Genomic DNA, 22908 nt, shown 5'->3' with positions numbered 1-22908 from the left:
AAACGTTAAAAATAAACTTTAAGCAAGAAAAAGTGAAAGTGACCAACTTTATTTAATCTTAGACATCTTTAAACTTAGAATTTAGGAAATAATGACCACGATGTCCCCCCAAATTCCTGAATGAACAAGATGTGTATGGAAAGGGTTGCTATGGTGTTGGATAGGATAGATTTAAGAAATAAACCCTAAACATATTGTGGTGAACTTTTAGATTATACATAAAAAACAAGCATCAGACTGATGCCCTACTTCCCAGTGACTCCACTGGGTTGCATAATGCACGAATGAATATTTTCAAAGTATTATTGAAGGGAAAGAACTTTGAACTTAGATTTTTAGGGGTCTGTGCTGTTCAGAGCATCTTGGTGCTCCAGTTGAACTCCAGGCTGCGTGTCTTCGGAAGCACTGAAGCATGGTGGCCAACCCTTGGTCTTGGACCACTCCTCTTCTCAAGCCTGATGGCAAAGGCATTGTTGGAGGGCCAGTATGCATTTAGTCTTCCCTGAAGGCAAGGGTGGATTTTGTCTAACCTCTGGGCGGCAACTGACAGCAGAGACCAATCCTGAAAATCACCCTACCTCTCTCTGTTCCCTTCACTGATTTCTCAGAATAATTTCTAAACTAATGCCATTCCCACCACTTCCCACACCAGAGTCCACAGTAAATTAATAAACTCTCATTTCTGTCTTCAAGAGACTCCTCTGAATGTCATGCCCTTCTCCACTGGCTTCTTCAGAGAACTTTAAATTGGCACAATTCCTTTGTATATCGCCCATTTAAATACCTCGTTTTCCAGCTCTTACCCTTTTACCTGCCTGTCTATACCTCCTCTTTCTTATCAACCAGTTCTTAAAAGCAGAGTGAATCCTTTCATACTTAGTTAGAGGGGCTGGGGTTTGAATAGCTCGTTTGACACTCAAGAGAAAAGGATGTAACTTAAGGCAAAACCCTCTTGCCTTTGCCTCCCTGTCCATCCTGGACTAGGGACACCATCCCAGACACCCTTGTAGCCCACAGTCACCTGTACAAGTGAACTGCGTTTTCTCTTATCATTGAATCGGAGACCTGGAGACCCGAAACTGCTGACACATGCAGCCTCGGCTGCTAGATTTAGATCATCAATTAATGAGGACACTCATATAAGATGACTCCACTTCTACGGTAACACAGATTAACCACATTCTTAATATTTGATGATCTGATAATTAAAAAATGATATCTCATTATTACTTTTTTATCATTAGTGCAACTACCTACTCCCATAGGGCAACCAACTGAATTGAAGCATCTGCTGTTCTATGTACACAGCTCTTATGGCTGCAAAGCAGGTAACTGAGTAGAATTGCTGGATAATAGATATGCACAGTTCCTATTTTACTACTAATACCAATTTCACCCAATTATTGTACGTTTGCCTCATACCCGGGTATGCAGATTCCAGTTGCTCCACAGATTTTCCAATTCAAAGAATCACCATCCTTTTAAACTTTAACCATACTCTGGGTCTAAAGTGGCATTTCATTGTGATTATGATTTGCATTCCCACAATCACTAATGAAGCTGGGCATCTCTTCTGATATTGACTGTGATCGGAAAGGTTTGTATCAATCGCCTGAGGCAGGATTCGCAGTGGCATGGCAATTAAGCTCTAGTAATTCCCCATAATGAGATCTCCCCAAAGGTGTAGACCAAGTTCAATATAAGCAGATGTTGTGAAAAAAACGAACTGCTCTTTACTGAGTTTGGATGCTGCATCTGGCACCTCGACCTTTGGGTCTTTGTGTTGGCGTCAATGGTCTATCGTATTGCATGGTGATCTTGGAAGTTATCAGTAGCCTGTCATCTCACTTGCTGACCTCGGATTCATTTGCTTCAACAGGCACAACCCTGTCATCTCCCACTGATCTTGGGTCATCAGTCCCTGCAGCCAGGCACGTCAGGAGAAGCCTTCAGAATACCAGCAGACTCACAAACTTGGTACTTGCTTGGAATGGAACTTAGTCCTTCTACAAGGGGTGAGTCATTTTCTTGATCTAAACCTCTACATATGTATAGCTAGGTCAGCTTCATGGGTTTTACTTTTCAAAAAACCTGGCTTAAGACATTGGTCATTCAGGTATAATCTTTTTTGAAATATTTGTGTCCCCTGTTCACTTTTCTCTTTGTCGGTCTTTTCTTGACTTGTAGGGCTCTTGATATGATCCGGGTCTGGGCCCTTTGTCAGCCATGAGCATTTCAGGTATCTTCTTATATTTGTGATTTGCCTTTCACCTGACTGTCAAGTTATACCTGCCTGGGCTTATGTACATCCAAGACCCCTCTTCTTTCACCATTTAGGAATTCCAGGTTGTGATCGCGCATGATACCCGTTCTCATGATTGCAGCCAGCAGCTAAACATTGGAACTCTTTTATCTACCTCTAGGTTGGAGCTCTCTGCTGGGCTCCAGACCTACCTACTCAAAAGCCTTCTAGAGGCCTATCATCCAAACCATGGTCCTCAGACCAGCCACACCAGCACAAAGGGCTGCTTAGAAATGCAACATCCATGGTCCCATGGAAAACTCCTGAATTGGAATCTGCATTTTAAGCAGATCACCAACAGATTCGTCTGTGCGGTCAAGTCTGAGAAACCACTCTAGGTACCTTTTCCAACAACCCCCCCTTCCACAAAGGCTCACCCCACCTCCAGATGCTTGGGCTAGAGACGTAAGACCTCCCACAGGCTACATCCCTTTTGAAATTTCATGTGTGCCCCCAAATAAACACATGCTAAGACAGGGATACCAAAAAAAATGGATGTATTGAAACATTTACATTTAATAATGTAATGCTTTACACAAGCATGCTGCATGCCCCAGGCAATGTTTGCATGGAAGTCTCATTGGAGAAAACCACAGTCCAGATTGAAGTTCCTTTGTGACAACCCCTGCCAAATTCCGAGCATCCCCAAGCCCCATCAGTCCCACATTGTCTCCCCTTTATCTCCTAAATAGCTGGAAAATCTGTTCTCAGCTTCTCTCCATATCCAATACTTTCTTTCTAAACCAGGTCAGCACCATCTCTACTAAATTACAGTCTTATCTCTCAACGGTTCTTCATGCATCCACTCTTGACCTCCTAAAACCTATTACCTGCCTTTCAACCAAAGCATTCTTTCTACAATACAAATCTGATTGTGTGTCTCCTGACTTAAGCCAATTTAGTAACTCCCTATTGCTGTCAGGATAAAATTAAACTCCCCGACATGGCTTGGGAACACCTCCAGCAGAGGGCTCCCACCTCACTCTTCATTGTACCTTTCACGACCCCCTCCCCCGACTCTAGGCTCTCGTCACCCTGGCAAACCTTACACTTCCTCCCCAAACCTCCACCATGACTTAGCTAGCTATCTGAATAGTTCTTTCAGCTCAGAACACTCCTTCCTCACCACACCTCTAGTTCTCAGACCTGGATACAGCCCTCGGAGTCTCTGGTTCCCCTCAGAGCACCATGATTCTCCAGCTCCGGCACATTCACAGCCTCTCTTGAAAAGTCAGTGCTGAGGTCACCAGACTCGAGTGACAGGCTATTTTGTTCATAGAAGTGTCCCCAGTACCCAGCATGACAACAGACTCAAAGTAGCCACCCCCCAGGGGAAAACATTTGAACTGTGCCCTGTCAGGAACAATTACCACTAAAGAACGCTGCTGTGAACATTGGCATACAGGTCTTGGATGGATACACGGGAAATTGATGTTATGTGTCACTTTGCCTAAGCTCTGGTTCTTGGTTTGGCAGGTGCTATGTAATTATGTTCCACTTTGTGATCTCATGTGAGCAGCTAATCAGAAGGGGCGTGTCCTTGGAGTGTGGTCTGCATTCTATATAAATGGATATTTTGACAACACCTGCGTGTTCTCTTTCTAGACCCTACAATCTTTTTGTTGTCTAAGCTCTGGTTCTTACAATGTGAGCCAGTAGGGGCTTTAGTTTATCGCCTGACCTGTAAATGTGGGGTGCATTAATCAGCAGAAGTCTTCAGCCTGTTGTGTGACTTATAAATTTGGGAACTACCAACCCCTCCCTATAGTTGTATAACTCATTTTCTCACAGTTGTGTGAGCCATTCCCTTAAATTTCTGTCCTTCTATCTACCCTTCCATCTATAATTCATATGAGAAAGGAATCTTGGTAGTGCTGTCAATTAGGCATAGGGCTCATAAAATCAAGGTTGGCAGTTCAAACCTAGGAACCACTCTTTTGAAGAAAGATGCTGCTGGCTGCTACCATAAAAATTTAGTGACTCAGAAAATATACGGCCACCATGAGTTACAATAGACTCAATGGCAGTAGGCTTGATTTGGGGGTTTACGTATATCACTATATCTATACTGACATCATTATTTAGCTCCTCGAGAGAAACCAGGTCAGAAGACCATATATTTTTATTTCTTTTGGGTGCACATCTGAGGCCTGTGTGACTGTGGGGAACTGCAACAGGCTGGCATTCTTACCATATTATGAACGGGCATGAAAGGAAATGTGCTAGGTTCGATTCATTATTGCTTGTCTCACCCACCCGAAGGGGGGTGTCTGATGAGCAGGGGGCTCTCAGGGATGAGGAAAGAACTTGCACCTTGGCTCAAGTTCTTGTCACCAGCAAACCGTCAGCATCTTCTCAGCACAGTACAACCTGCGTTTCTAGCTGCCTTCTGGCCTCTCCTGTGACACCATGGGGCTGTCCTGATCTTCACCTCACACGCTCAATTCCCAGTCACTCTTGAACGTTTCAATCTTTCCTGGTTCTGAGGGGCTCATTCGGGGACTACTGGATGGAAGTGGGTCCTCATCTGGATTCCAAACATTATTAAACCCGACTGCCTCTAGACTCATGAAGGAGGGGGTTCCAGTGTGAAATTCAGTTTCAAATAAATGGTAGCGATGAGAGTAAACGAATGACTTCCAGGGAATGGAAGAGCAGAGATGCGCTGCAGGAAGTGGACGTGGACGGTAGCAGGCTATCTTTGTGGGGATGGAATAGTCCTGCAGTTTGATTGTGATTATGGTGATAAAATGGTATAGAACTGCCTACACCACATTGTACCATTGTCAACTTCATGGTTTTGATATTGGAGTACAGAGACACAAGATATACTATCTTTATAAGCTCCTGTGAATCTATCATTATTTCAAAATAAAAAAGGAGTCAAGTTTGGAGTATGTAATGGAGAGCTCTGCATAATAAAAACAGCAAGGGGAAAAATAAGACAAGGTCTAAAAGGGAGTAGGTTGCACAGCATAGAGATGGTAATGTTCCAAGCCAGGGATAGGAACCGGAGAAGACCATGGACTGATGCTGAACGTGAGGAGACTACCTGGACCCTTTCTCTTTTCCCAGGCCAAGGGGATGGTCAGGTGGTGGGAGCCCCAAATTGACTGATAAGGGCCTGGGAAGGCTGCGTACCTGTTAGGATCAGAGCCTCATGTCCTAGCCTGGGGAAGTGTTTTGATTATGGACCTGTGGTTGTCTCATAGAGCCACCCACACCTTTGAGAAAACAGGCCACTTGGGCCCCTTGGGGCGTATGGGAGAGTTAAGCAAGTAGTGAACCAGAAGCAGCTAGAGCCAGTCTCTGGATTCCCCTCAACCACAGGCGACAGCAGTAACAGGGACACGAGCACAGGACACTAGTTCCCCAGTTCCAAAAATGCAGAGGGGTCAGACCAGAGCAGCAGGCCAGAGCCCCTGGTGCCCAGTGCAGAAGAAACTTCAGGGATGCCGGGTGCTCCAGACAACTGACACTTCTTTTCAGGCAATAGAAGAAGGGAAAGGACGGGCCTTACACTTGAGAGAAACTCTGTCCCTACGAGATTAAATTTTGAAAGTCACTCTGTCGAGCCCCAAATGCCAAGATTGAGCATTTTCAACTGACAGCACAATATGGGAGGAAAATTGTGACAAGTTGGGAGTAGGGCTGGGAGCTGGATCAGCAGGATCAGCCTCCACACTGGGCTTCCCTCTCAAGGCTCAGCCCTGGCCTAGGCATTTTAGATCCCACATGCAAAGGCCTCTTCAGCACCTCAAATGCAAGTCCAAAGTCAACGTCAAGGTGTTGTCCTCATACCCATTCTACTCCAGTGCTCCTAACTTGTTGGCGCGAGCCAGAAATCGGAGACCCATCTCAACACCTCCTCTGATGTCACACTTTGCAGTCAATCTATCAGAAAGCCTTGGTGCTTCTCCTTGCAAAATACATCTCAGACCAAACAATTCTTTCCAAGCACACTATCCCCTCCCCATCCAGCTCACTGGTACCTTCTGTCTGGATTGCTACTCTCCTAATGTGTATTTAAGGTGCTCTGGCAGCACTGCCTACCTCTGGCTAGGCATTGGGTTGCTAACCATAAGGTAAACAGTTCAAATCCACCAACCACTCTACCAGAGAAAGATGAAGTTGTCTTTGATGCAAGAGAAGGGAACGTCCAGCTCGTGGGCCATAAAAGGCCGACAAAATCATTAACACCAGCTGACATCACACGCTTCACCAAAGAGAGGCCGTTCCAGCCATCACATTAGGAGTGAGTTAATTAAATGTTTGACCAAATATTATGAGCTAATTTTGAAGTTTATAATTCTGTATGGCCTTTAAATGATGCTATAAGCATCTGAATGGCCCTTGGCAGAAAAAAGATTCCTCATTCCTGATTTACAGTCTCGGAAACGACATAGGGTTGCAGTTGGTCAGACAACGCAACGATACAGTTTTGTATATGTGCTTAGTGTGTATTTAAGGAGCCCTGCTGGCACTGTGGGTTAAGCCTGGAGCTGCTAATTGAAAGACTGGGAGTTAAAAATCACCAGACACTGCTGGGAAGAAATATGAATTAATCTGTTTTCATAAAGATGTATAGCTTTTCAAAAACCCTATGGATCAGTTCCACCATTCCCTATTAAACCATGCAGTATTTTCTTGTTCTGTTCGAATAACTGCCTCTTATTAACAATCTGTGAAATGCAGATGGCACAACCTTGCTTCCTGAAAGGGAAGAGGGTTTGAAGCACTTGCTGCTAAAAATGAAAAACTGCAACTTTTAGTATCAATTGCATACTGAAATATGTAAAGAAACCCATGTCCTCACAACTGGAGCAATCGCATGATAAACAGAGAAAAGATGGAATTGTCTAGGATTTCACTTTGCTTGGCTCTGCAATCCATGCTCGTGGAAGCAACAGCCAAGAAATCTCACAACACATTACATTGGGTAGATCTGCTGCACAAGATCACTTTGAAGTGTGGAAGAGCAAGGCTGTCAGGTGGAGGATAAGGTGTGTCTGATCCAAGCCATGGCATTCTTCAATCACTTAATCTGCATGTGGAAGTTGGACAGTGAGTAGGGAAGACCAAAGAAGAATCAATGCCGTTGAGTGATGATGTGGTGAGGAAAATTGAATCTATGGCAGTTCAGAAGAACAAACAAATCTGTCTTGGACGAAGTGCAACCAGAAAGCTCCTTAGAAGCTAGGATGGCAGACTTTGTGTCACAGATGTTGGGGGTGTTATCAGGAGAGACATGTGCCTGGAAAAAGACAGCATGCTTGATAAAGCAGAGGGTCAGAGAAAAAGAGGAAGACACTCAATCAGGTGGTTTAACACAGTGGCTTCAATAACAAGCTCTAACTCAACAATTCCAAGGATGGGGCGGAAACCGCAGCATTTCATTCTGTTGGACAGAGGGCCAAGGAGTCAACCAACTCAGTGGAACTTAACAACAACAACCTGGGGCATTGGCATGTCTGCTCTTTCCTGCCTGGTTGCTGTTATGAGTCAGAACGGACTCGATGGCAGTGAGTCTGGATGGATTGGTTTCATGTGTCTTTCTCACTGCCATTGAGTCAGTTCTGAGTTACAGAGGCTAGAAAACAAGACGGGGAAAACCATCTCAGCATGTCTCAAGCGGAACGGAAATTCAAGCTTGAGGTCATGATTCAGGATCCTGATTGTAAATTTTAAGTGTTTAAAATTTCTGCCAAAAGCTCTGTTCTTATCCACAGCTGCTCTGTGTGCAGTAATTTCTCAACTTTAATTTTTCAGTCAGAATTATGTAAGATGAGCCAATGCAGTTATCTATTGTTATCATTTTTGTTTCGGTTATTGTTATCAGTTATTTGTTAACGGTTATTGTTTCTGCTGTTGCCCTTGAATTCCTTGAGGCCATGAGCAAGATCATTGTTCCTTTGACATTTGATGTGGACGGTCTGCTGCTGTGGACTTTCTCAGCATCGTCATGTTCTTTCTTAAAATGAGTTATCCAATGATAAGCTGCTGGTTTCCTTGGAGCATTTTGTTAAATTTTGCTTAACAAAATTGGGATGTCTTCTCTTTCCTTAGTACCTCAAACTGTATCCTGTTTAGACATGTTAAAACAAGTTAGTATGAGTTTATTTGGGTGAAGAAAATTGGAATCCATGCATATTATTTCTCATAATACATATTTTCCCTGAGTTTTTGAAGACTCCGTACAAGAACTTTTCATTTGTTTTGCAATTCTTTTTAAAGTCTTAAATTACTTTAAAAGAAAAAAATCTAAACATAAGCCAGACAAAACATGGAGTATAAGAGGAGAGAAAGAAAAGAGAGGGATTATAGAAGAATATTTTTCCTAAGAATTTTCTATAAAGGGATGAGGGGAAATGGAGCAGACAATGGAGGGAAATGAAAGGTCAAGGGAAGGTCAAGATGGGAACGTCTATAGGACGTTTTAATACTGAAGTAGATAATCCTCTGTCAGATGCCATCAAATCGGTTTTAACTCATAGTGATCTCAGGCACAACGAAGGACACATTGCCCGATCCTGTGCATCCTCACAAGTGTTCCTGTGCTTGAAACCATTGTTGCAGCCACAGCGTCAATCCATCTTTGATGTCCCTGCCCTCCTTCACTGCCCCTCTACCAAACATAATGTCCTCCTCTTGGGACTATTCTCTCCTAACAACACGTCCAAGTTCTGATCCTTAGCAGGTTTTTGCAGCTGTTTCTCCTGACCTTGAGTAAAGCCCCGTCAGCAAATGCAGATCCCGAAGGCTCCACTCCCATGGGCTTTACCCTACTAGAGTCCATAGTCAACTCCACTCCAAAAAAACAACTCCTTCCTAGTCACGTTTCAGTGCCCTCTGACCCGAGAGGCCTAGCCTCTGGCGCGATCTCGAACAGTGTTCTGCTTCCATTAATTAGGCCTTTGGCATCCAATAATGTTTCAAAGCTCTGCATAGGCTTTCAATGGCTCCTTCCTCCCAAGCGGGGAGCCAAGACCTTCTTGTCTGTTCTTGTCTGGAAGCTCTGTGGCAACTTGTTCACTTTGGGTGACCCTGCTGGCATTTGAAATAACAGTGACATAGCTTCCAGCATCACAGCAACACAGAAGCCACCACAGTGTGACAAACTGGCAGACAAGTGATGGAGATAATTCACTGGGGTGGAGAAATGTCAATGAGAGAGAACCAAACAATATTATAGGAGCAATGTCTATCTGCATATATGGGAAGATGAAGTCATTGCAAAGATGAGCACGATACATCAGATGTATCTTGGATGAAAATAGAAAACATGAGAAAAAATTGCTATCTGCATGGTTTTATTGACCATGCAAAGGCATTTGTCTATGTGGATCATAAATTATGGCTAGCATTGAGAAGAATGGGAATTGCAGAACACTTCATTGTGCTTGTGCAGAACCTTTTGTGTATGTTGTATGCTGTCCAATAGGTTCCAACCCATAGCAACCCATACACGACGGAATGAAATGCTGCCCAGTCCTGCACCATCCTCACTTAACCTGTAGACAGACGATTAAAAGGCAGTCGATCTAACAGAACAAGTGGCAATTGAATGGTTTAAAATCAGAAAAAGTGCATATCAGGGTTGTATCCTCTCTCTATACTCATTGTATTAGTCTGAGTTCTCTAGAGAGGCAACCAGTGACACTTGTATGTGTATGTCTATAGAAAGATTTGTATTAAGAAATGGCTTACACAATTGTAGAAGTAGGTAAGTCCAGTCCTGTTCAAGTCAGGCTTCTCCTGACTCGGGTAGATGTGGAAGCTGATGAACAGGAAGCCAAATGATGAAGCAGGAGGGCCGCAAGCCGGTGGATGCAGAGGTAAATGAATCCGATGTTGGCAGAATGAATCCAAGGTCGACAATCCACAGACAGCTCTTGGGATTAGCAGGAGGCACAGTAGGTTCTGATCTAATTTTCCCAAACCCAACTTGCTCATCACAGATAATGGGATCATCTCAGAACATCGTGTTTTATAGGAAGTCACATCCAAGTATTTTTTTAAAATTGCAATTTCCATATACATTTTTTAAAAGGTCATTTAGTTATTGGAAAGAGAAATAAAAGGGAGTGATAAAATAATGCATTTCACTTTGGAAATATTTGTATGTGGTGGGTTCGAACTGACTATTCTACATTTGCCATTCAATACTTACCCAATAGCACCACCAGGACTCATTTCTATCATCATGAAGCTCTCTATAGTTTGCTAATGACTTTTATTTTTATTTATTTATTTAATCATTTTATTGGGGCTCATACAACTCTTATCACAATCCATACATATATCAATTGTATAAAGCACGTTTGCACATTCATTACCCTCGTCATTCTCAAAACACTTCCCCCTCCCTCATGAATCATTGATATTTTATAAATTATTTTTTGTCATATCTTGCCCTGTCCAACGTCTCTTCACCCACTTTTCTGTTGTCCGTCCCCCAGGGAGGAGGACACATGTAGATCCTTGTAATCAGTTCCCCCTTTCCAACCCACCCTCCTTTTATGCTCCCAGTATCGCCGCTCACACCACTGGTCCTGAAGGGATCATCCGCCCTGGTTTCCCTGTGTTTCCAGTTGCTATCTGTACCAGTGTACATCCTCTGGTCTAGCCAGACTTGCAAGGTAGAATTGGGATCATGATAGTGGGGGGGTGGGGAGGAGGAAGCATTTAGGAACTACAGGAAAGTTGTATGTTTCATCATTGCTACACTCCACCCTGACTGGCTCGTCTCCTCCCTGCGACCCTTCTGTAAGGGGATGTCCAGTTGCCTACAGATGGGCTTTGGGTCCCCACTCCGCACTCCCCCTCATTCACAATGATATGATTTTTTGTTATTTGATGCCTGATATCTCATCCCTTCAGCCCCTCATGGTCACACAGTCTGGTGGGCTTCTTCCATGTGGGGTTTGTTGCTTCTGAGCTAGATGGCCGCTTGTTTGCATTCAAGCCTTTAAGACCCCAGATGCTATATCTTTTGATAGCCGGGCACCATCAGCTTTCTTCACCACATTCGCTTATTCACCCACTCTGTCTTCAGCGACTGTGTCAGGAAGGTGAGCATCATGGAATGCCAGTTTAATAGAAAAAAGTATTCTTGCATTGAGGGAGTACTTGAGTGGATGCCCAATGTCCATCTGCTACCTTAATACTAAACCTATAAATATATGCACATAGATCTATTTCTCCATCCTCATATATAAATAAATTTACATATATACATGCCTTTATTTAGACCTGTATAAATGCCCTTTACCTCCTAGCTCTTTCCTCTATTTCCTTTTACTTTCCTCTTTTCCCACTATCATGCTCAGCCTTCATTTGGGTTGCAGTAATACCTCAGTTACATCACCCTTGTTCACGCCCTACCAGGCCTCCAGGAGCTAACCCCTTCCATCCAATTTGTCATCCCTAGCCCATGGGAACCACCAATCTTTTCTCCATCACTCTGTTTTTGTCATTTTGATCATATATAAATGAAATTGAATAGAAATTTGTATTATGATTTGTTTATTTTTTTATATTTTTCACTCCTCTGTTTTCTTTGGCCTGTCTTTCCTTAGGTTACTTGAACATATTTTCAAATTCCAGTTTGATCTCTTTAATGTTTTGGAGTCTATATTTTATTACAATTTTAGTGACTATCCTAAGTATTACATTTTACATGTCTACCTGAATTATTACTTTTTACTGGTGTCATTTTACCATTTCAAGTGAAAGGCAGAAGCTTACCTCCTATAAAGACCCTTTATCTTTTGCTATAAATAAGATAAAGGGTTCTGTTGGTGTAGTGGGGACGCCTTGGGCAGCTAGCCACAAGGTCAGCAGTTCAAATCCACCAGCTGTTCCGTGCTAGAAATTTGAGGCTTTCTTCTTCTATACAATACAGATGTATAGTCTCAAAACCATAGGGGGGAGTTTACCCTGTCCGATGGTCAGTATAGGTCAGAATGGACTCAGTAGCAGTGAGTTCAAGTTTTGAGTTAATAAGATAATTGTCTAATATTTCCCATATGTGTGTTAAAAACCACCTTAGAAAATGTTATACCTTTTGCTTCAACTGTTAACGAATTTAGAAAAATCAAGAGGAATAGTAAAGTTTATTGTACTTACCCACATTTTTCCTCTTTCCATGTTTCTTTATTCCCAGCTGATGTTCCAAGATTCCTTTGTTTATGATTTTCTCCTTGGTCATTTCCTTTAGCCATTCATTTAGGATATCTTTGTAGAGACCAAGTCTCTTCGTTTTACTTTGATTTACCCTTCATTTCTGAAAAGCATTTGTTGTTGGGCATAGGATTTGAGCCCCACTGGCACAGTGGGTTATGTTTTGAAACCACTAGCAGCTCTGTGGAAGCAACATGAGGTTTTATACACCTGTGAAGATGAAGAGCTACAGTCTCAAACCAAAAAGGGCAGTGCTACTCTGTCCTAGACAGTTGTAAGGGACTCAACTCAATAGTGGTGAGTGTGTTTTGATTTGGGTAGAGGATTTATAGAATTCTTTGCTTTCAGCCCTTGGAAAACATTGGCTCATTTCCTTCCAGCATCCGTAGTTTCTGATGAAAAATCTACTTAATTTGAACTATTTTACCTTTATAGATGAGGCATTGACTCTCTTTCATAGCTTTTGAAATTTTTCTTTGTACTATTTCAGAAATTTAATTGTGATGTGTGGACTTCATTGTCTAGCTTCTCAGTTTCTTAAACCTTTAAGTTTATGTCTTTTCCTGAATTGGGGCATTTTTCAGTCATTAGACCTTCAACAATTTTTTTCAGCTACCTCCTCTACTTTCTTCCCTCCTCTGGGACGCCAATAACCCAAATGTCAAGTCTTTGTTACAAACTCACGGGTCTTAATGATTCTTTTCTTTTCCTTTCTCTCACTGTTTTTCAAACGAGGTCATTTCCACCGTTCTGTCTTCAAGTTCATTAATCATTTCCTGTCCCTCCTCCTCTTCTCTTGAACTCATTCCCGGACTTTTTTTATTCTGTTCTATTTCTCAGTTCTAAAATTTCCATTTGGTTCATATCTACATTTTCTAAGACTTTCTGCTTTCAAATTTGTTTCAGGTATGTTTATGATGGATTATTGAAGCATGTCTTGTAGGATGAGTGCTTTAAAATCCTTGTCAGATAATTACAAATTCTGTGTTATCTTAATGCTGGCATCTCTTGATTATATTTTCTCATTTAAGTTGAGATTTTTCTGTTTCTTGCTTTGATTAATGAACTTTGTATTGAATTCTGATTATTTAGGGGCATTATGAGACTCTGTATCTTAGTTAGCCAATTTTAACTAGCTTCCTTTGACACCGGTGGGAGGGAAGGGGACCAGACCAACTCGTTATTGCCAGGTAAGAATGGAAGTCCAGGTTCCCGAATTGCCCTCCTATGACACCTCAGAGGGTAGAGGGGTGCCATGCTATATCTGGGTGGCTATGGACCTTCAGACTCTCCACTGCTGGAAGGAATAGGGTGTCTTGTTACCGTTCCCCACATAACCTACACTGACACTGAGGATACTACTAGACTCCTGAATTATGGTGCAAGTTCCAGCTTTCCAGTGGGTCTCTCCTGGCATGGGCTGGGGAAATGAGTGGAAGCCAAGGATTTCCATTTGGCTTCCATTGATACCATGGCAAGTGGGGAGGAAATCAGGGGAGTAGAGATTTTATTTTAGCCAGGCAGGGATGAAAGCCCTGGCTCCCTGCTCAGGGATGGCAGGGCATGCCTCTTCACAGCTAGGCAAGGGTAGAAGCAAAACCATTTGGCCTTTGCCGGTGTAAGGGCTCATGATGTTTGGCTGAGAGCCGTTAGTTTTCTGCCTGCCTTGCTGTTTCCCCTTTCCTGATCGTTAGACTAGAGAAAGGAGTTTTTCAGCCCAGGGTATATGAAAAAAGAGAAAGCCAAGGAACTTCATTTCTGTGTCATTTTCCAGGTCATAGCTGGTTTGCCTTCTCTGCACGTTTCAGTCTTCTCGTGTTTGTTTTATACATAATTCCCAGGGATTATAGTTGTACTTAGCACTGTAAATAGAGAGCAATGTAGCTACTCCAATTTTACCGAAGACTAAACTCTCTCAATCTATGAATTATAGTTCAGAATAATATATTCTGAACATACTATTATTCATGTATTTAATATGCTGCAAAGTAGTCATTAGGTAAAAAGTAGCATCAACAAGAAATTTGAGGCATACATAGAAAGATCACTGAAAATATGAGCATTCTGGCAAAGTGCGGTGAAGAAATCAGGTGGTGCCTGGCTATCATAAAAAGAATAGTGTCTAGTATCTTAAAGATTTGTCTTAAAATAAGCAGCCATCTAAGGGAGGTGAAAGCTAAGTCCACACAGAAGAAGCTCATCAGCCTACGTGATGGGGATTGTAAACCATAAAATCCAGGAACACAGGAGGGAACAGTATTCAAGCATAAATTCTAAGCACACCATTTGCATAAGACTATGGTTGACAATGAAAGCCCAAAATCCATTTACAGGGTCCCCACTTAGAATAAGCCTGTGGTGAATCCCTGCTGACCATTGACCAGGGATGTAAATACCCTTGCTGTGAGACAGAGAGCTTTTGAAAGGGTACTAATGTAGATGTTGTTAGGCTAAAATGTAACAACTTATCATTTGTTCTCCCTTTTAATCCATTTTAAATTTGTTCTAGTTTTTATTATTTTCTATTGTCTTTTCAACCAATGTTTTTCCGCGTTCTATTTTATTATGGTTGTTTGGGTTTGGGATTTGTGGTGTTGCTTTTTGCTTTTTGTTTTTATATGTTTTTCTTGATATGAAATCCAGGATAGATAAATCGGTAAAGACAGTAACTGGATTAATAGTTTCTTGGGGTTGTGGCAGGGGAAGTTAGTGGAAAATGGAGAGTGAACGCACCAAAAGAAAACTGATCTAAAAATGTTGTGATGAAGATTGCACAACTCTTTTTAATGTTTAAACTATTGAATTGCAATACATGAATTATATATTGATAAAACTGTTAACATTTAAGAAGAAGAAGGCAGTTGAGGTGTAATTCAGAGAAGAAATGAGCGTGCAGGAGACTGTGCTGATGACAGACTGTCCAGAGGACACCCGGGGCGATGGGAAAGCTGTGTGAGACTGTCAGGTCAGGAATAAACACAGTCCTGAATGGGCAGCTAAGCCCAGGCGTGGGTGCTCCCTTAACAGCAAGGCTGGGACGGCTCTCACAAGATGTGGGCCTCATTGTAGTTAAACTGTGGGTTGAGATGGGAGAGGAAGAAACCAGTGCTGAGCCTGGCACAGGCATACTGACACCGGAAGGCTGAAACTCTGTAGGCACGGTTTGGTAGTCTTTCGAAAAGGGACTTTTATGCCTGCCTTATAACCCTGGTCAACCTGGTCAAGACCTTAAGACTGGGCGAGCTAACAGTGGGGATGGTAGACAGCCTTATTGGTTCACAATCTAAATAGAAATATGTCCATAGATTTTACAATAGTATGAGACTTGTCATAGAACTAAATATAGAATTGCCACGAAAGTAAGGACAATTCTTTCTAGTTCTAGTTTTCTGGGAGTGTTTTATCATAAATGTGCCTTAAATGTGAAACGTTCAAATGCTGAGAAGACTCTTTTCCCGGAAGGTTACCTTCTCTCATGTTGAGCTATCCTTCCTTTTCCCAGTAAAATCGACTTGATTTTAAAAATACACTCTTGGATTTCATTAGCTTATACTGAGTATTTTTACACTTACATTCATACATTTCTCTTTTTATACTGTCCACATCTCATGTAGCCTTCCAAGTTCTGATAGTCTTATAAAGTGAGTGCCATGGCTTTCTCTCTTTCCTGTTTTCTGGAACAGATTTTATAAGGATTTTATAAGCACAGGATTATGTGCTTCCTGAAAGTTTGGTAGAACTTTCTGTGAAATGGGGCTTAAGGCTTATTTGGAGAAGGAAGAAGGGTTGCTTCTTATAATAGAATTCACTTTTTAAAAGTTATCATATAATTCAAGATTTCTATTTCATCTTATACAAATTTTTTTATTTTCTCAGAAATGGATTCATTTTGTGTTATGAAATATTTATATATATTTTTGCATAGCAATTGTGTCTAGTTATTCTCCTGTTACATCTTCTATTATTTGCCCTTTCTCTTTGCCTTTTCCACAAGCATTATCAGAAGATTGTCTAATCAGTCTTCTCAAAGAACCAGCATTAATTTTTTTAAGGACCAAGAGGGGAAAAATTCATATTATTGACTTCTATTTTTCTTTCTTTCATTTTTCCTTATCTGGCCTTATAGTTTTTTATTTTCTTGTTTTCTTGAATTAACCTTTAGCTCTTTTTCCTCAGAAAAGAAAAGAAAAGAACAAGAAATATTGCTTGTTTCTAAGACCTATATTTCCCCCTGGGTACAATTTTTGCTGGATCCCCTAACTTTGGCATATAGGATTTTAACATTTTAATAACTTCATAATTTGCCATATTTCAAGAGATTATTGACAAATGTTATTTAATTTCCAGTTGTATGGGAGCTTTAGGAACCCTGGTGTCATAGCTGTTATGAGTTGGGCTGTGATCCATAGGTCAGCCGCTTGAAACCACCAGCTGCTTCAAGTGAGAAAGAGTAGGCTTTGTACACCAGTGAAGAGCTACAGTCTCAGAAACTCACAAGGGTCCTTCTGCCTTCTCCTGTGGATTCGCTGTGGGTTGGCACCAACTCAGTGGCAGGGAGCTGACAGTTCATAGGGTCTTTACAGTGACCCTTCGTCTCAGAATCGCAGTTTTAATGAAAGCAGGCATGGACATAGTCTATTTGCTCTCGGTTCTTTGGAAGCCGTGGAAGCTTCCTGAGTGACCTAGCAAGTGGCCAGTCAAAATAGAGCTCATGTACTCGTCCAGAGAATATACGTGCTTTGCTGGTCAGGGATAAGGCTTTCATATACTCTACTAATTCAAGCAGGTCCTGGGTAGCACAAATGGTTAAGCTCTAGACTATCGGCCAAAAGGTTGACTGTTTGAAACCACTCAGAGGAGCTGTAGAAGATCTGCTCTTGAAAGGCCATAGTCCTGAAAATCCTATCAGGCAATTCTACTCTACTCTGCTCTCACGGGGTCACCATGAGTCAGAACCAACTAGACTGAGCTTCATGCTAAACGTGCTCTCTTTGCTTATCTTTGTTTGGTCTCTCAGAATTAGGTGTGAAGATACCGCCACTATATTGGCGTTTCATTATTTTTCAGATCTTTTTTTTAATGTATTTGTGTAGTCATATATTTAAGTACAGGATCCCCGGTGGCTCAGTGATTAAGCACTTGGCTGTAAGCCAAAAGGTCAGGGGTTCAAACTCACCATCCTCTTTGAGAGAGGAAGATGTGGTACCCTGCTTCTGTCAAGGTTTATAGCTTTAGAAACCTTACGGGGTAGTTCTCCTCTGTCTTTAGGGTCATTTAAAATCAAAATCTACTCAATAACAATGAAGTTCTGTGTTGATACTTCAGAATGTTTAGGTGGACCTCACGCTCTATTCCTTGAAAACTGACCACTGAACACTGACCAGCAGAGCATGGTCCAGTAGAGTGCCCGCAGATGAGTGTGAGATTGAAAGTTACTCAAAATGCAACCGGGAAGAGCCCCCTCCTCAAAATAGAGGCAGTCTCAATGGTATGACGGGCCTAAAGCTTTAAGGACCTTCGTTTGCTGATGTGGCCTGACTCAAAATCCAAAGAAACAGCTAAAAATATTTATTAATAATCAGAATCTTGAGTGTACAAAGGAAAACTGGAAGTCAGCAAAAATAAAATGAAACGCGTGAAGATCCAGAGCTAGGCATTAGTGAGGTGGAATGGACTGGTGCTGGCCATTTTGAATAGGATAATCACATGGTCTATTATGTGAGACATAACAAATTAAGGCATGATGATGCCATATTCATTGCTATAAGGAACATTTCAAGATGAATTCTGAAGTACAATGGTGTCAGTGATAAGATATACTAGTAGGATACAGTGTAAATGAGACCAGTTTCATGCCAAATATTTGTATTTACACACCAACCAATAATAACAGAGGAAGAAATCGAAGATTTTTACCAACTCCTACAGTCTGAAATTGATCAGACATGCAATCAAGATTCACTGGTCATTGGAATACAAAGTTTGTAAACAAAAAGGATTGAGAGTTGGAAAATATGGCTTTGGTCTTAGAAATGACTTCAGAGATCACATGGTAAAAGTTTGCAAGAAGAATGACTTATTCATCACTATCTTCTTTCAACAACTTAAAAATCTAATAATATTTATTGGCAAATGGAAATATATATACATCAAAAACAAACAAAAAGCAGAGTCTTCTTAGAAAAAAGAATAGTTACTAAAGAGTTCCAATGACACAAGTGGCCCGCCCCTCACCCCTCCATTCATTGTATACAGGAAGGATTGTTGTTAATTGCTGATGCATCAGATTCAGATTTTGGAACCCCATATACCAAACCCCCAACATTCATGCACAACAGAAGATGAACAACTGAACAAATTGTGTCTGGCAGAACTAATGATTCCCAGGCTTGCATCCTCTTCATGAGCATGGAGAACTTTGGCCACTCCTTTTCACAGGCTAATTTTCAGAAGTTGTTTGTCAGTCTTTTCTTCCTCATCTGTCTCAGAACCCCTGGTGACATTAGTGGTGACAAGTTGGGCTGCAGTTTGAAAGGTCAGCAGTTCAAAACCACCAGCTGCTCCTAGGGAGAAAGACAGGACTATCCACTCCTGTAACCAGTTATAGTCTCCAAAACTCAGAGGAACCGTTCTACTCAGTCCTATAGACCTGCTATGAGTCGGCATCAACTCGATGGCAGTGAGTTTTTAAGGTGAGATTGTGGGTTCTTTCTCTAATCTGTCTTAGCCTGGAAGCCCTGTCGAAATCTGTCAATCACAGTGCAACAAACTGAGGAGACAGGGAAGGTAGTACCAGTTATTTCTCCCCGAAGGTCTCCTAGAAGCATTTCCATGAAATGTGAAGATGTTTCTGAACATAAGAAGTAAGGCTTAACTGTTATTTTAGAGACCTTAAGAGACACAACTTGTATGAGAAGAATGTCTTCAAGTTTATTTGGTGAATTGGCCAACTGGCTCAGATTGACCATCCCCACACCTCATTCCTCAGAAACCAGAGGCTGGTGTGGTATGACCCTTAAATGCCTGAGAGGCTGGAGTAACAACAAAAGTTGGGTTGAAGCACAACTGACTGACCAATACCTCAGCAACACCAGTCCGTTGAGGAGATTCCATATGCAAGAGAAATCAATCAGGCCTCCAGGTAATCTCTCAGCAAAGCACCCAGGGAGAGGATTTCCATGTGAGCCAGCTGCTGCACAGGGCCCAAAGCAAGGGAGAGGAGGAAATGATGGATGGTGGAGTGTAAGGGCCAGGTCGGAGGGGAGATGATGAATGGGAGGGCACTGACCCCAGCAGGGGAGGGCAATTGAGGTAGCTAGGCTGCAGCTGAGAGGAGGTGGAGCTGGAATAGTTAGATGAGGGGCATTCGAAAGGGGATGCATTGAAACACGTAGGAGAGAGAAGATGCTGTGTTCGGTTGGGAATCAGTTGAGCGTGATTTGGTTTATCATTTCTCTTCTCTACCAGCCCAACCGAAGGCAAGAAGAAGAGAGTCTTGAAATTCAGTAGCTGCCTGGTTCCACTTTGCAGTGGGCTGCATGGGCTGACATGGGACTGATGGACCCATGTAGGGAGCCAGGGGTGAGGACCAAGGTGTTCTCCTGAGTGTGATCTTGGGAAAGTAGGTGATGTCCTGGTTTCTCTGAACCATGTTGGTGCTACAGCAGGGGGAGTAGTTGGGGATAGTGTCACAGAAAAAAGACAGCTCTGTCTCAGAAATTCCCAAACCCATAACCACCCTGTCTGGAATAGTGAGTCCCCACACCCACCCAACCCAGCGTGGCTGGCAATGGAGAGAATACAACTCAAGCAGAAGCTCCAAAAGACGTCCTGGTTAGGGATGTGGAGGAGCTGAGTTACAACCAGAGACAAGTAGGAAGGGTAGTATCTCAACTGATGCCGAGGCCAGTGGAGGAGGGCCAACGTGATACCTACAGGACAGAAAAGACCAAGGACCAGCTCACCCACCCAAAGTCATGACTTATTGTCATCCTCTTCTTGGACTTTAGCCCTCACTCTAGGAAAAGATAGTACCATGAGAACTGGTATTAGCTGAGAATACAAAGGTGACATTAATTCAAAGATGAACCTGAATTAATGAAGAAAATCTATTTCACACCTGTAGAAAATAAATTCAGTTGCAGGGAAATAATTTATTAATTTTATATCCCTAACTCTGTGAGCTCTCGTGTTAGTACCACCTGTAGTTTTAAAGTTTACCCGACAACTATCCAGAAAGTGTCAAAAACTTAATGTTAAACTCTATAAATAATATAGATCTAGGAATAACACCAAAGCAAAAACATGAACAAAAATGATTTGGCTGTTGGAAAAATTACAATATGTATCTAACAAAGAAGGCATTATCTAAACATCATGTTCAAACATTTTAAAAAGCAAACAATATTGGGGGGAAAATTTCAAATGTGTGGCATAGAACTAACATGTTCAGCCTCATCATTAATTGAATTATATCCTCCCAAAATAGGTATGCGCTTGGTTGGGCCATGATTCTTAGTGGTGAGACAGCTCTATATCGGTTCCCCCTAATGTGATCTGATGTGAAAAGCCAATACAGAGATTAAGAGTGGGATGCAAGACCCTTAATCCCATCACAACCCTGATAAGATGTAAGAGGAGATTCCCTAGGGCCCGCAACACGTTTCATCTAATAAACGATCAGAGGAAAGAGAAGAGCAGAGATCAGAGGGACCTGTTCCCAGTAAGGAAGAACAGCCAAGAGTGGAATATAATTTTTGGACGTGGGGTCTGCTCTGTGACATTCATAGATCCCGAGGAAGATTGATGTCAAGACACAGGGAAATCACCAAGGAATGGTGGGCCTGCCGATGCTGAATGGAGACAAAGACCTTTTCCCCCAAAGAGGAAGATCTTCAATAATGATAGCAACCATGGGCTAAGACAGCGATGATATAAGGCTTCAGAAGACCAGTACGTTTTTATTGTGTTCCTATGAGTCAGCACTCCCTGGAGGGCCCTTTAACAACAAGAAGTCATAACAATGAAAGCATGGTTTGTAAGCCCAGCTTATATGTGTCAATATACCTATAAAGTTAAAATTTAGGCTAATTTAATTTTAAACCTTTTAATTTGGTCTGGTCAGCACTGTCGTTATTACTCAATTAAAATGACTCTCCAAATGAGGTGGTTTTGTTTGCATGAGATACAAGTAGGCATTGTGTTCATTGCTACCAGTGCTTTTAGAGTCACCGATTTTGTCAAAATTTCTGGCATTTTAGGCACAATATTGTGGTAATTATGAGCCTACATTAATAACTTTTTTGAGAATGAAGTAGTAATTAAGGGAAAAGAAGGAAAAAAATGTGTAAAGACTCAGTGGCTAATAGTGTTGCAATTCAATATAGAAAGTTTTACAAAACAATTTTCTTGTATTCATATGATCTAAGAGGAAGTCCACGGGTTTTACCACACTGGATAAAACCAACCCAATGAATCTGCCAAAGGGTTGTAGCAGCTATGAGAATGCTGATTCAAGAACAGTGTGACATCTAAATGGTAGAGAGACCTTGGATTTCCATCTGCCATTCTGGACCCTCTCCCATGCTGTACACGATCATCTTTTTTTAAAAATCATTTTACTGGGCTCACACAGCTATTATCACAAACCATACATCGATCCATATGTCAAGCACACTTGTACATATGTTTCCATGATCATTTTCAAAACATTTTCTTGCTACTTGAGCCCTTGGCATCAGCTCAGCTTCCCCTTCCCCTCCCCTTCCTCTCTCATGAGCCCTTAATAATTTATCATTTTTTTCATGTCTTACAGTGACCAATATCTTCCTTCACCCACTTTTCTGTTTGTCCCCCTGGGGGAGGGGGGCTATATGTTGATCATTGTGATCGGTTCCCCCTCACTTCCCCCACCTTCCCCTTACCCCCCTGGTATTGCTACTCTCATTATTGGACCTGAGGGGTTTGTCGGTCCTGGATTCCCTGTGTTTCCACCTCTTACTTGTACCAGTGTACATCCTCTGGTCTAGCCAGATTTGGAAGGTAGAATTGGGATCATGATAGTGAGGAAGCATTAAAGAACTAGAGGAAAGTTGTACGTTTTGTCAGTGCTATACTGCACCCTGACTGGCTCGTCTCTTCCTTGGGACCCTTCTGTAAGGTGATGTCCAATGATCTGCAGGTGGGCTGTGAGTCTCCACTCTGCACAACCCCTCATTCACATTGATATGATTTTTTGTTTAGGGTCTTTGATGCTTGATACCTGATCCCATTGACACCATATAATCACACAGGCTGGTGTGCCACTTCCATGTGGACTTTGTTGCTTCTCAACTAGATAGCCACTTGTTTATCTTCAAGCCTTTAAGACCCCAGGTGCTATATCTTTTGATAGCCGGGTACCATCAGCTTTCTTCACCACATTT

The sequence above is a fragment of the Echinops telfairi genome, unplaced genomic scaffold (genome assembly GCF_000313985.2).
Source record: "Echinops telfairi isolate 266 unplaced genomic scaffold, ASM31398v2 ScPeMD7_31;HRSCAF=116, whole genome shotgun sequence".
In the NCBI taxonomy this organism is placed as follows: Eukaryota; Metazoa; Chordata; class Mammalia; order Afrosoricida; family Tenrecidae; genus Echinops; species Echinops telfairi.
This window is presented reverse-complemented; position numbering follows the sequence as displayed.